This window comes from Vipera ursinii (genome assembly GCF_947247035.1).
Source record: "Vipera ursinii genome assembly, chromosome: 4".
Taxonomy (NCBI): domain Eukaryota; kingdom Metazoa; phylum Chordata; class Lepidosauria; order Squamata; family Viperidae; genus Vipera; species Vipera ursinii.
Window position 1 is genome coordinate 100,620,080 of NC_139514.1, and position 13,359 is coordinate 100,633,438.

Genomic DNA, 13,359 nt, shown 5'->3' on the forward strand with positions numbered 1-13,359 from the left:
TCTCCTTTAAAAAGAAAATCACCAATGCCTCTTATCTTGAAAGACTTAAAAAGCTATTCCTAAAGTTCTGTGGCTTCACCAATCCACAGACAGTTTTAAAATGGAGGCAGTTGGGGCAATAATAAATCTTCCTAAAAATGGCTGTCCTGTCAAAACCACTCCAAGACTGCAACATAAAATAAATCAGAAACTCGCAAAAAAAAAACAAACCTCAAATAATACTCAGGAATCTGTAGGCCACTCTCATCTTGACTATAGTGACTCCACCATCATTAGAAAAAAATGTTGGCAAGCATGGGAGTCATGGGGGAATAGGATGGCTCATGAAAAATAACACTGATACTCTTCTCAGGTTTTCCAAAATGATACATGGCTGACCATTCAGACTCATAAAGAAATGTCTCTGGAAAGTAAGTGAAAAGTGATATTGGCAACGTGGATATTGCTAGAGGAAACTAAGCATTGCCTTCCAAAATAAGAACCCCTTGCAGCTATTTAACATGACGGTATCAATGTCATGCTTTGCTGCTTTGGTACCAGAATGATTTGTCACTGATGAAGAAAACATGAATTCTGCTTTGGATTAGAGAAATCCAGTGGAGAATACCAACTATCTGCCATTGCATGTGTAGGTATTGTAGCATGAAAACAATCAAACATACACACAAATCTAAAAAAAACCAACAACCGGATGAATATGAACTGATTCAATGTTTTAGAATGACCAAATCCAAGTCCAGACTTAAATCCCATAAAAAAATGTAAGAAAGAAGCAAAGCAGTTCTTGCTAGAAAATCCTTCAAAGGTTCGTGAGCTGAGAGGTCCAAAACTCCTAGTTATGCAAGACTGATCATTAAATTAACTTCATTTGTAGTTAAAGATGGTCCAACCAGTCACTGAATTTAAGAGAAGCACTTTTTCACCCAATTACTTTGTTTATGAATTAACACTCACTTCAGTAGGGCCTGTGTGAAGTTTTGCTAACTTTCAGATGCAAGGATAAGGAGAATTTGGATGTTCAGAAGAGGGGGAATAATTTTTCACAGGTTTGTAAAGCCATCTGGTGTTTTTTTTTAAACAAACAAACAAAACAGTCTTCTCTAGCAGTCAGAAAGAGCCTGCCTGAGAAAAGAAATGGCATATTCAGCACAGCGAAAAACTTGCTGTAGGTCAGAAGAAAAGCCTTTCACATTAAAGATTTAAAAGTCTGACAGACTTGAAAAAAACAAACACAGAGAGATGGCATTTTGTGTCATGCTGTGTAAACAGTTCTAAGTTGGAGACATTTACTTATATCAACTGGTCTCCAGAACAGGTGGAAAGCTAAATTTTAATCCCTCAGATGTGAAGGTCTTTAAACATTAAATTCACATTAACAGCAACAAGAGCAAGGCATTTGGACTTCTGAGACACTGCTTTGAAGCATTGCTCCAAAATGCCACAGCCTTCAGTAACTCTCAGGGGCATCCACAGGAGGGAAGTCAAAAGATTCAAGATGGCAACTGCAAGCGTACAATCAAATTTCAGGACCTTCTGTGCATGCGTTAGACACCCACAGAGAGAGACAGAGACAAGGGACTTCAATTACACAGTCAAGCCGTGACTGTTTCACACTCCTCCCAAATCTGTGCTAAGTTTAAATCTTGGTATTTTTAAGAGATGTAGTTCCTGATACAGTAACTATTATCGAACAGGATGTCCAGGTTTTTAACAGGAAAGAAAGAAAGAAAGAGAGTGAGATATAAGTGAGACTCAGTACAAGGAAAAGTTTATACAACTGTAGGACTTAAATCACAATGATTTATAGTAATTATAAATAGTCATAATAAATCATGACAAATACTAGCTTCAATAGTTAGTTGTATAGATCACTAACTATACTTGACTGGAATGAAAAATGACATCATGTGTCATGAAGGGACAAGGCTTGTTGGTGAGGAGGTGTTTGCTCTGCTAATTTCAGGGTACACAGAATCTGCAAAAGACTTTTGCAGAGACACTGGCAACATGATGATGATATTTGATGAGATTTGAGAGTGCTAATTGGAAAAAAAAACCAGTATAATCAACAGCTTTGTTGACCTAGAAATTAGTGCATGTTAGCCTCTAACATTTGTGTGAATGTTAGAGGCTAACAAAACAGAGTCAACAAATAATAATCTCTAGTCTAAACCCTAAAAGGGTTTCAGTGATCCTAGCTAGTTTATTTTCTGGTCAAAAACAATACGAAATGTTCTAAAGTAGCATCATTACTTAGAAGACTTTTTTTGTTTTGTTTTTTAAAAAGCTAGGATTACCATATTAAAAAAATTGGCAAGTGACAAGCAGTTGATAAGTAGCTGTGATGGGGAACAGATCCAATGATCTATTCTAAGCTGTTCTGGCCTCTCCCATAACTTCCTGCCCAAGGTGAATTAAATCAAAGTCTTAAAAGTACTGAGTGGCATCACAGTTACAAATATTATTTTCCACTGATGGCAACTTCCTGATGCTGGTGACCAAGACAGTTCAATGTTGGAAGCTTCCTCATTTCATTTCAGGTCGAGTCCCTGAAATGGACTATTTTAATTTCTGCCTTCTCTATCCAAGGAGCACTTTTCACCAGCCTAAAGAGCTCATTAATTTGTCGTTGTTGCTGAGCATGGAATGTTTTGTCACATATTTCCTGGCAGCCCCCAAAATAAAGTAGGGCATGATTCAATATGGATAAGTAAAGTCCATGCCAAATTAAGGAGATGCTGCACTGCAGATAAATCTGAGAAAAAAGGTTGCTAGAAGGACTTCAGGATCATTAGTCCAAGCAAATAAAGGCTTACTAATAAATCATCTCTCACTTATCTTTCCTTATCAATGGCTCAGAGGATTTCAAAGAATAGACTTACCTTCAATATTGTTAATTATTCCACTATAAACTACAAAAGGCTTACTGTTATTTCCTTCGCCATAACCTGCAATCATTCTTCATTAACTTTATTTGGCTACAAAAAGCAAATGCATTCCTTTCCAAAAAAGATTTTGGTTTCCCTCTCATATATTATTTAAACTTTCAACAATTTCTGTGAAATGGGTTAGATCTACACAGAATAATCAACTCAAGAACACCAACATCAGGGGATGCAGAATTATGTTTATTCTGATTCGGGTATTTTGCTTGTTTATAATATAGAATGTATCCGTTCTGCTCACAGGGGAATGAAAGAGACGGGGGGGGGGGGGGAATCTACAAAAGTGTGCTTCCTATGCTTCCTATACAGAGTTCATGAATGTAAAGTGTTCTTAAGTGAGCTGAAATATCGCTTAGAATGTAGCTCCACTCCATGGCTGAGCAAAGAAATTGCATCTAACAGGTAAAATAAATTATGTGCCAGGTTGAATAAACAAATCCTGCTCAATTCAATTATTTATGTTTTGCAAGTTCAGATCTTCTGGGGTTTTTTTTCCCCATTCTTTAATCTAACAAGACAAGGCTATTTTTGAAAGTGAGAAAATTAGAAAATTGGCTACATTTACTCTTTTAGCTTCTAAGTAAATCTTCAATTTAAAATCATTTATATTAAATTTTAAATATTTATATCCTTTATTAAAAAGGCATTCAAACCTTGAAAGGTGGCTGACATTGTATAATTTGATACATACTATTTTTTTAAAAAAATAGGCATAATTCCCCCCCCAATATATCTCAAAGTAGTTACAATCAAGTTTAAAAACAGTTTTAGCCTAGATATACAAAACTGATCCTCAATTGCAAATTTACCCAGTAGACTTCCAAAGGCTCCCATATAGGATTATATCAGGCAAGTCCTACAAGTCCTTAGCTATCCTGAAAAAATTCAGTTAAATGAAGTGTTATGAATACATAAGGCAAAGTAACTTTTTGTGAAGCAATTGTGACTATATGAAGAGCACAATTGATATATTTTATGTATGTTCAGTTTTACATGTAAAAACATTTGTGTATAGTTCCCTCACCTATTTTATTGCCTAGAACTCATCTGAATGCTAGGGAGAAGTTTCAGTTCCATAGTTCTGGAAGTCACCTTGTGGGAAACAGTCAATGCCCCATTTGGTCTAATCATTCCATAATTCAACTAGGAATGCATTGCCTATGGTTCTGGAAAGGGCTTTTTTTGTCATAGAATGCTCAGAACGGAGTTCCGGCACCTTTTTTGGATGGAACCTTGTAGGGTAGGCAAGGCAGGTTGTATGAAATGTGTGAGTTCCGGCACCTTTTTCGTTTACAAAAAAAGCACTGGTTCTGGAAACTCCTCTAGTGCGCTAGAAAGTCCTCCAGTATGCTGAAGAATCCATCCGGTCCACTAGTTTCTGGGGTGGACAACCAAGTTTCATACCCATATTCCCATCATTAGGCCAAAGTTCACTAGAACATGGTTCTAGTATAATACTGATGCACTGGTGGGATTCAGCTGGTTTGCACCGGTTCGGGAGAACCGGTAGCTAAATTTACCTGAATTCGGAGAACTGGCTGGCTTCTAGACGTCCAGTCTAGGCCTCGGAGGTGCATGGATAGTCCAACAGAAGTGCATGGATGCCACTTCCAGAAGTCTGTTCTAGACATCAGAGGCCTTGAGATGTCCCAGACCTAGAACGGCCCACTGGAAGTGCATGATGCCACTTCTGGAAGTCTGTTCTAGACATTGGAGGCCCAGGCTTGCATCAAATATGAGAACCGGCTGTTCAGGTATTTGAATCCCACCACTATGCTGATGTATCTTTAACCACCACACCATCATCATATCCTGCCCACCCCTGATAATCTGAGAGAAATCATATAATTTTTATGTCTAATTATATAAACGTGTTTCAGGGTCAGTATATCAAAAGTGGCAATCATGGGAAATAAATTACATAAATCTTCAATTTGGGACAAATAGACATTGAAGGGCAGGGATGACTCAGTAGTTAGTAGTTAGTCAGTAGTTCAAGAGGTGAGGGAGGAACCCTTGCAGGGTCGAGCCGAGGAATTCGGTCAATATCTGCTGGATAAAATTGCTCGGATTCGAACCGGCCTGGACTCCAACTGGGCTGAGCTGGAAGAACAAGGCATGGACAGTCTTGTAGACGTCATCTGGGAGGAATTTGATCCTGTGACTCCTAAGGAAGTGGACAGGATTATGAGGAGGTTGAGCTCCTCCACATGCTTACTGGACCCGTGCCCTTCCTGGCTGGCATATGCAGCTCGAGAGGGGACACGAGGCTGGTTCCTGGCGGTCATCTCCGCTTCTCTGAGTGAGGGTCACTTCCCCACCGCCTTGAAGGAGGCGGTGGTGAGACCTCTCCTCAAGAAGCCCACCTTGGACCCATCCTCTTTGAATAACTTTCGTCCAGTCTCCAATCTTCGCTTCCTTGCGAAGGTTGTTGAGAGCGTGGTGGCGCACCAACTCCCTCAGATCCTGGATGAAGCGGTTTATCTAGACCCGTACCAATCGGGCTTCAGGCCGGGCTACAGCACGGAGACGGCATTGGTCGCTCTGATAAATGATCTCTGGAGAGCCCGGGACAGGGGTCATTCCTCTGTCCTAGTCTTATTAGACCTCTCGGCGGCTTTCGATACCATCGACCATGGTATCTTGCTGCGACGCCTCAGGGGACTGGGAGTGGGAGGCACGGTTCTGCGTTGGTTCTCCTCCTTTCTCCAGGGTCGCTCGCAGTCGGTGCTGGCAGGGGGACAGAGGTCGACCCCGAGGCCTCTCGCTTGCGGAGTCCCTCAGGGGTCGGTCCTCTCGCCTCTCCTGTTCAACATCTACATGAAACCACTGGGCGAGATCATTCGCAGCTTTTGGAGTAGGGTACCATCAGTATGCTGATGACACCCAGCTTTTCATCTCAACTCCAAACAATATCAGTGATGCCCTCGACGTGATGTCCCGCTGCCTGAAAGCGGTCCGGGAATGGATGGGGAGGAACAGGCTTCAACTGAACCCGGACAAGACGGAATGGCTGTACGTACCGGCAAGCCAGGATACTCAGAACATCCCATCCCTTAACATCGGGGACAAGTTACTACCCCCTGTTGATAGGGCCCGCAACCTGGGTGTCCTCCTTGACTCGCAGCTCTCCCTGGAAGATCACATAGGAGCTGTGACCAAGGGGGCCTTCTCCCGGGTTCGACTAGTTCGCCAATTACAGCCTTATCTGGACCTGGACGCCTTACGTACGGTCACCCATGCTCTTGTGACCTCTCGCCTAGACTACTGTAACGCTCTCTACATGGGGCTGCCCTTGAGATCCACTCGGAAGCTTCAACTGGTGCAAAGTGCAGCGGCACGGACACTCTTGGGAGCCTCCCGATACTCCCATATCACACCTCTCCTCCGTGCGCTGCACTGGCTTCCAGTTGCCTTCCATGTGAAGTTCAAGGTGCTAACAATGACATACAAAGCCCTACATGGCATGGGTCCGGACTACCTACGGGAGCACCTTCTGCCAATGTCAGCACCCCACCGTCCATGCGCTCCCACAGAGAGGGCCTCCTCAGGGTGCCACCGCTCAAGGAATGTCGGCTGGTGGCCCCCAGGGGGAGGGCATTCTCAGTGGGTGCGCCAGCCCTCTGGAACAGCTTACCAACCGAAATCCGGATGGCCCCCGACCTCCGCACCTTCCGGCGCGACTTAAAAACTTACCTGTTCCAGCAGTCCGGCCTGGCCTGATAACTCTAATTGGGGTCCCAGTTTGTTTTTTACTATTGTTTTTTTTCTCACTATTGTTCATTCTGTATACCTACCTTATTCTGTACACCGCCCCGAGTCCCTCGGGAGAAGGGCGGTTTATAAAAACAAATAAATAAATAAATAAATAAATAAAATAAAGATGCTGAGCTTGTCAGTTGAAAAGTTAACAGTCTGGGTTTGAGATCCAAGCACCTCATGATGGGGTGAACTCCCATTCATGCCCACCTAGCAGTTTGAAAGCATGCAAATGCAAGTAGATAAATAGGTACCAATTTGGTGGGAAGATAATGGCACTCCGCGTGCCTTTGGCGTATGGTGATGCTGGCCACATGACCACTGAAGCATCTTTGGAGAATGCCAGCTCCCACAGCCAAGAAATGGAGATGAGCACCACCCCCTAAAGTGAGACACAATTGTACAGGAGAACCCTTTACCTTGACATTGAAGGTAGTTGGTATTATTGATAGTTGGTTGCTACAGAGATTTGATCAGTCTCTCAGTGAGACTTTGGGAAGTTGGTGAACTTCGAGACATTATGCCAGTTTTGTCTAGTGATTAATAGGTGGAAGAAATAAAGGTTTAAACTTTCATGACTGTGAATGTTTTTTGATCCTACAATGGGTCTCTTATTCATGGTCTGATAAAAAGTACTTGTAGATTTTCAAAAAAAAGATCCCCTAGGTCGGACATCAAGCTGTGTATACAAAAATAGTATTAAAAGAAATCATCTTTGCTAGGAAAGACTAGTTTTGAAAAAGGTGTGAAGAGAAATGACACAAACCCATTTAGTTGATCTATGCTTTATTAAGATTTGTAGAAGGAGGGCTTTACTTAGGCTCAACTGTTTGAAAGATTTAAATTGGTCATAAAGAACTGTATTTCTACTGATAAAAAAAACTGATTTTGAAAAAGATTTATGTACCAATGATGATCCTCTTATTGTTAAGGTGTATAAAATGTAATTGTCAATGAATCAAGAAGATGACTATGTTAAAGATGGTATGGTTAAATGGGGGCAAAAATTGGGCATTATAGAACAGGGTTGGAGGTCTTCTAGTCCAACCCCCTGCTCAAACAGGAGACCCTACAACATTTCAGACAAATGGTTTTGTCCAGTCTCTTTTTGAAAGCCTCCAGTGATGGGGCATCCACAACTTCCAAAGGTACATCATTTCACTGATTAATTATTCTTACTATCAGGAAATTTATGCTGGACCAGTGGGAAAATATATGGATAAATGGATTGAAATTTACACTGAATTATAACTTAAAATAATATTTTTATAAAGTGATACATCATTGGTATTTAATGCCTGATAAATGGTCAAAGATGTGTACTGGAATGTCAAATGTTGGAAGTGAAACCAATGTGAGGATGCACACTTTTATCACTTGTGTACCAAGAAATATTGGGATCAGTTAGGTTTAGTGATCCAGAAGATTCTTAAAATCGACGTACAGTTGAAAAACCAGACATTTTCCTTTTAGGGCTGATGAATAAACCAACTGAAAGAAAACATAGGGTATTGTTTTTATATATGATAATTGCTGCAAGGCTTTTGTATGTACAGAGCTGGAAAGATATATGAATTCCCACAACAGAAGGATGGACTTTGATGGAGTGTGAAGTTAATGGAACTGACTCAGACAGCAAAACTGACTGTTTTGTTTAAAAATAAAAAAAAATGTGACTACTTTTCTTTCTAGAGAAAGACTGTTTGCTTGATAAAGACAAAAAATGGAGTTTTGTATTTGGGATTTGCTGACTAGATTTGTTATGACTATAGAAATATTATGCATTGTTGGAGTGTAATAAATAGATATACATTTTATTTTACATGTATATTTATTTGCTTAACGTAGAGGATGTTTTATTACAGATTTTTGATTATGGAAATATCTAGTACTATTATGTGGGCTAATAGAATTGTTATCATGATGCATTTGTGATACATGTTTTATTTGGAGTAAGACACTATGATTTTTACTTTTTATTCTTTTTATTCTTTCAATGACCCTGTAATTCCTTGCATTGGGGTGGAGTTGGGGCGATTGAATGGAGCTGAGAGTTTACTGGCCAGATGCCTTTTCTGATGCCTATGGGGAGTTTGCAGCAGACTGCAATGGGGTTCAAATGGTGCTCAACATTGCATTATTACTATTATATAAGAAGCTCCCAGGAAGCTGGTATAAAGAGAACAAGTTTCCTCAATAATTTCCTTAGACGGATCCTGACAAAGGGTTTACAAAGAGGCATCCCGGGTGATGGTTTAAAAAGTGAAGATGGTGGCCATAATGGTGAAATCAAAACTCCAGCTTTTTTTTATGTGTATTGCATCTTTTATCACACTGTTATGGTTGTTTTCTTATATCATGAAGACACCTGCAGTTCTGCATAAGCTCACTACCTGCATGTATAATACGCAGAGCCTATCCTGCATGCAAGTGAAGACGCTCACAAAGAGGAGAGTCTTAAAGATGCTACAAAAATTCATAGGAGTGTTCTTAATTTATTTTGAGCTTTTGATGCTTTTTTGCAGTTTAATAAAGTGCTTTAGATTCATTCATTTCTGAAGGCATATTACTTATGCCTTTTCTCAGTATTTTATTCTTGTAAAAATCGGCTCTTATTAGATACTTAGAATATGTCCATAGTGTGCAATTACAAATTTCATCTTCTGGCATGTTAGTTAAACTAAAGTGTCTCAAGTTCATACTTTGCATTTTATGAACTTATTTTAAATCATTTGGTTAAAAAAATGATACTTTTTTAGTTACTCTTTCTCTTGATTCTAAAAACAAAAGGGAAGTTTAGCACAACATCAGGAAACTGGATATGATACAGGAAAGGAACACTTCATAAGCCAGCTTCTTTCAACAATTCCTCAGTAAGGGACAACTGAACAATCTTATAAGGTTAAAACATCTCCCATGTAACACCTCTTCTCCGTGAGCTGCATTGGCTTCCGGTTGCCCTCTGGGTGAGATTCAAGGTGCTGGTAATGACCTATAAAGCCCTGAATATTTGCAGGACTGTCTGCTGCCGGAGACGAATTCCCATCGCCCAGTGCGCTCACACAGAGAGGTCCTCCTCAGGGTGCCGTCGGCTAGACAATGTCGGCTGGTGACCCCCAGGGGGAGGGCCTTCTCTGTGGGAGCGCCGGCCCTGTGGAACCAACTCCCCCTTGAGCTCCGGATGGCCCCGGATCTCCGGTCCTTTCGCCGCGGCCTTAAAACATTCCTTTTTCATCAGGCTGACCTGGACTGACGACAGGGTTTTTAAAATGTTGTATTTTTTAATTGTTTAGTTAATTTATTTTGGGGCTGTTTATTTAATTTCTTTTAACTTTTGTATTGTTGTTTTTATTGTTGTTAGCCACCCTGAGTTCTTCGGGAGATAGGGCGGCATATAAGTCCCAAAAATAAATAAATAAATAAATAAATGGCTTGGGTCTGGATTATCTAAGGGAACACCTGCTGCTGGCATCAACTTCCCATTGTCCTGTGCGCTCCCACAGGGAGGGCCTTCTCAGGGTACCGGCGGTTAAGGAATGCCGGCGGGTTATTCCCAGGGGAAGAGCATTCTCTGTGGGCACGCTGGCCCTATGGAACCAACTTCCCACGGAACTTAGGACTGCCCCTGACCTTCGTTCATTTCGCCGGGACCTGAAAACCTGGCTCTTTGAGCTGTCTGGCCCAGACTGAGGGGTTTTAATTTTAATTGGGTTTTAGTTTTAAATTTCGGGGACTTGAATTAATTAATTGTTTTAACTGATTTAAATTTTTGTATGTTATGCTTTTAATTTTCCCTGTAAACCGCCCTGAGTCCTACGGGAATAGGGCGGTATATAAATTTAATAAATAAATAAATAAATAAACCCCAAGCAGTTAAGAGGTGTATCACAGCTTCTGATGAACATTCTACATTTACAGTCAAAAGCTGTTGCAGATCCCCTCTCCTAAGGAGGTACAATTGGCGGGATCGAGGAAAAGGGGTCTTCTCTGTGGTGGCTTCCTCTCTTTGGAACATAATCCCTGTGGAGATTAGATCTGCCCTCACTCTGACACTCTTTCAAAAAATCCTGAAGACCTGGTTTTGCCAACAAGCCTGGGAAACACAGAGTGGAATGAAGCCCACAAAAAGATGTTTCGTATAAGCCATGCAGAGCCACTGAAAGTAAGTAGGTGGCCATATAAGTTATCTAAATAAATGAATAAATTAAATAAATAAAGGATTTGTATTAATATTATTGACCCCAAGATTTGGATTATTAATTTAATTAATTAAAATCTCATTAATTAAAATTAAGGTTATTAATATTAATTTATATTTTATGGAGTGATATTATTAATCAAGCAGATAGCTGGGGTTCCTGAATGACACTGGAATGGTTCCAAGATAGTGTTATAGAAGAAACACTGTATTAACATTCTATAAAGGTTTGTGTGGGTTTTTTTTCTAAGCAAATGTCTCAAGAAGGATCTTAGAGCGTGTCTCCTTGCAAGGGTGGCACAATTAAGACCAATGTGCCAACACAGCCAAATCAGAAACAATTTCTAGCCATACATATATTAATGCAAGTGTGTAAAAATATCACTACTATGAATTTGGCAGAACAAGCAAATTGGATAACAGAATGTATAAAATACCATTTGAATGCGCATTGAATTTCTAAAAATAACAACATGAATAAATTGTCCACTAGGTGGCAGCGAAATGCTACTTTTATACTTTAAAAAAAACGCACTGAATTTTCCCTGCAACTTTCAGAGCATTTGTTCTTTGGCTGGCTGCAAGGAACTGAACAACTAACACTGTCAGCAAATGCATTTAGAAAAATCTTGCTGAAACATCTACCTACAGCTGAGGAAGAAATGGTTTCATAGGACACTTCTTCAAAGGGAAGCCCACCGTTTAAACTGCTTTTTACCCAACAGAGGAGACAAGTTCTTTCTGCTGCCTTGAACTACTTCCTTCTATCTAGCCCTTCCAACTACTTGAGAAGGCAGGATTAGATAAGAAAACAAAACACAAACAATAAAGTCATTGACTTTGTATTGATTTCAATTGTTGGTGAGCTGGTAATAAATGTACAATTAACATACAAAGAAACAAAACAATAAGATGTACAATATTCTGCATATGTACGTACACTTGTATGTGTATATGTGATTCTGTGTGCATTTATCTTTATTATCTTTATCTTTATTAGACTTATGCATTTGTGTAAGTGGTGGGATTGAAATATGTGAACAATGGTTCTCTGTGTGGATGCTGCTTACGGAAGTCCATTCTGGGTCTGGGCAACAAAAAATTAGCTACCGGTTCTGCCAAAGTGGTGCGAACCGGCTGAATCCCACCAATGATGTGTGTATAAGTGAGAGGGAGAGAGACAAAAACAGAGAGATAGAAAAGAGAGGATGTGAAAGAAAATGGAAATGATGTTGAAACCCAAATAAAGACTACCCTAAACTGAGTTCAGCTGGAGACGACCTGACTGTATTCCTATACTTTTTCTGTCTATATTGATTTGTTTATTTTTTAATGCCACCTTTATTCCTGGTCAACTCAAGATGGTGTACATAGCTAATGATCCCACCTCCTGTTTTTTCCCACAATGAAGAGAGCTGTTCTGAGTCCCAAGGGAGGATTAGAATTCATGGCAGCTCCAGCTGTCTATCCCAGCATCTTAGCCACCGCTATGCCGAGCCAACCACTGTAGCGTAGTGGTTTAAGGTGTTGGCTTAGAAACCAGGCGCTTGGGGGTTCTATCCTCTCTCAGACATGAAAGCCAGCCTCTCTCAGCCCAACCCACTTCACAGGGTTGCTGTTCTGGGAAAATAGGAGGAAGAAAGAACATTAACTACTATGTGTTCACTGCCTGACCATATTTTTTTTTAAATTGTGGGGGGAAAATAATCTAATACACATAGCTCTTGGGTTATGACTACACGTTCAGCAACCGTTCAAAGTTACAACAGGACTGAATGAGAGGGACTTATGACTGGTCCTTGGAATTTCAGCACTTGCCATGTCCCTGCGTTCACATGATCACAATCAGGACATCCAGGTGCTCATTTCATGATGATGATGTCACAGGTAAGCTGATTTGGAAGCACCTGTCTGCAACGCCCATCTACCTGCCCGCCTGTCTTGGAATCTGGTCACACGAGGTCCTCTCTTCATGACACACGCAATCTGTGGGTAATGATGGCAACTGGGATTGCTACAACTAAGCAATGTGGTCTTGTGACATTATGCTTTGTGATCGCATTGCTTAGTGATGGAAAATCTGGTCCCTGTCACTGTCATACCTGGAGGATTACCTGCAGTAATAATGACCTCCGATGCTCAATTTCCTTTTCTTTAGTTTCTAATGACAGAACTGGCAAGAATTTCTTCGAGGGGAAGTATTCTGGATCGAACTGCTGCATTGTGATTGATCCCTTTGTTAAGACCCCTGTACTTGTCTGTATAAGCAGATGTTATCACTGTTAACAGCTCTCTTCCAGATAGCAGAACTCATGAAATAACTTGATCATGCAGAAATACCTTTATTTGCATGCAGTTGGGATTACAGCAGACAAGGTGTAAACAGATGATGTATAGACGGTATTCAAGGTCAAAAGACAGTTATGACTCCCAGTGTCTGCACGTGAAATGGAGGAG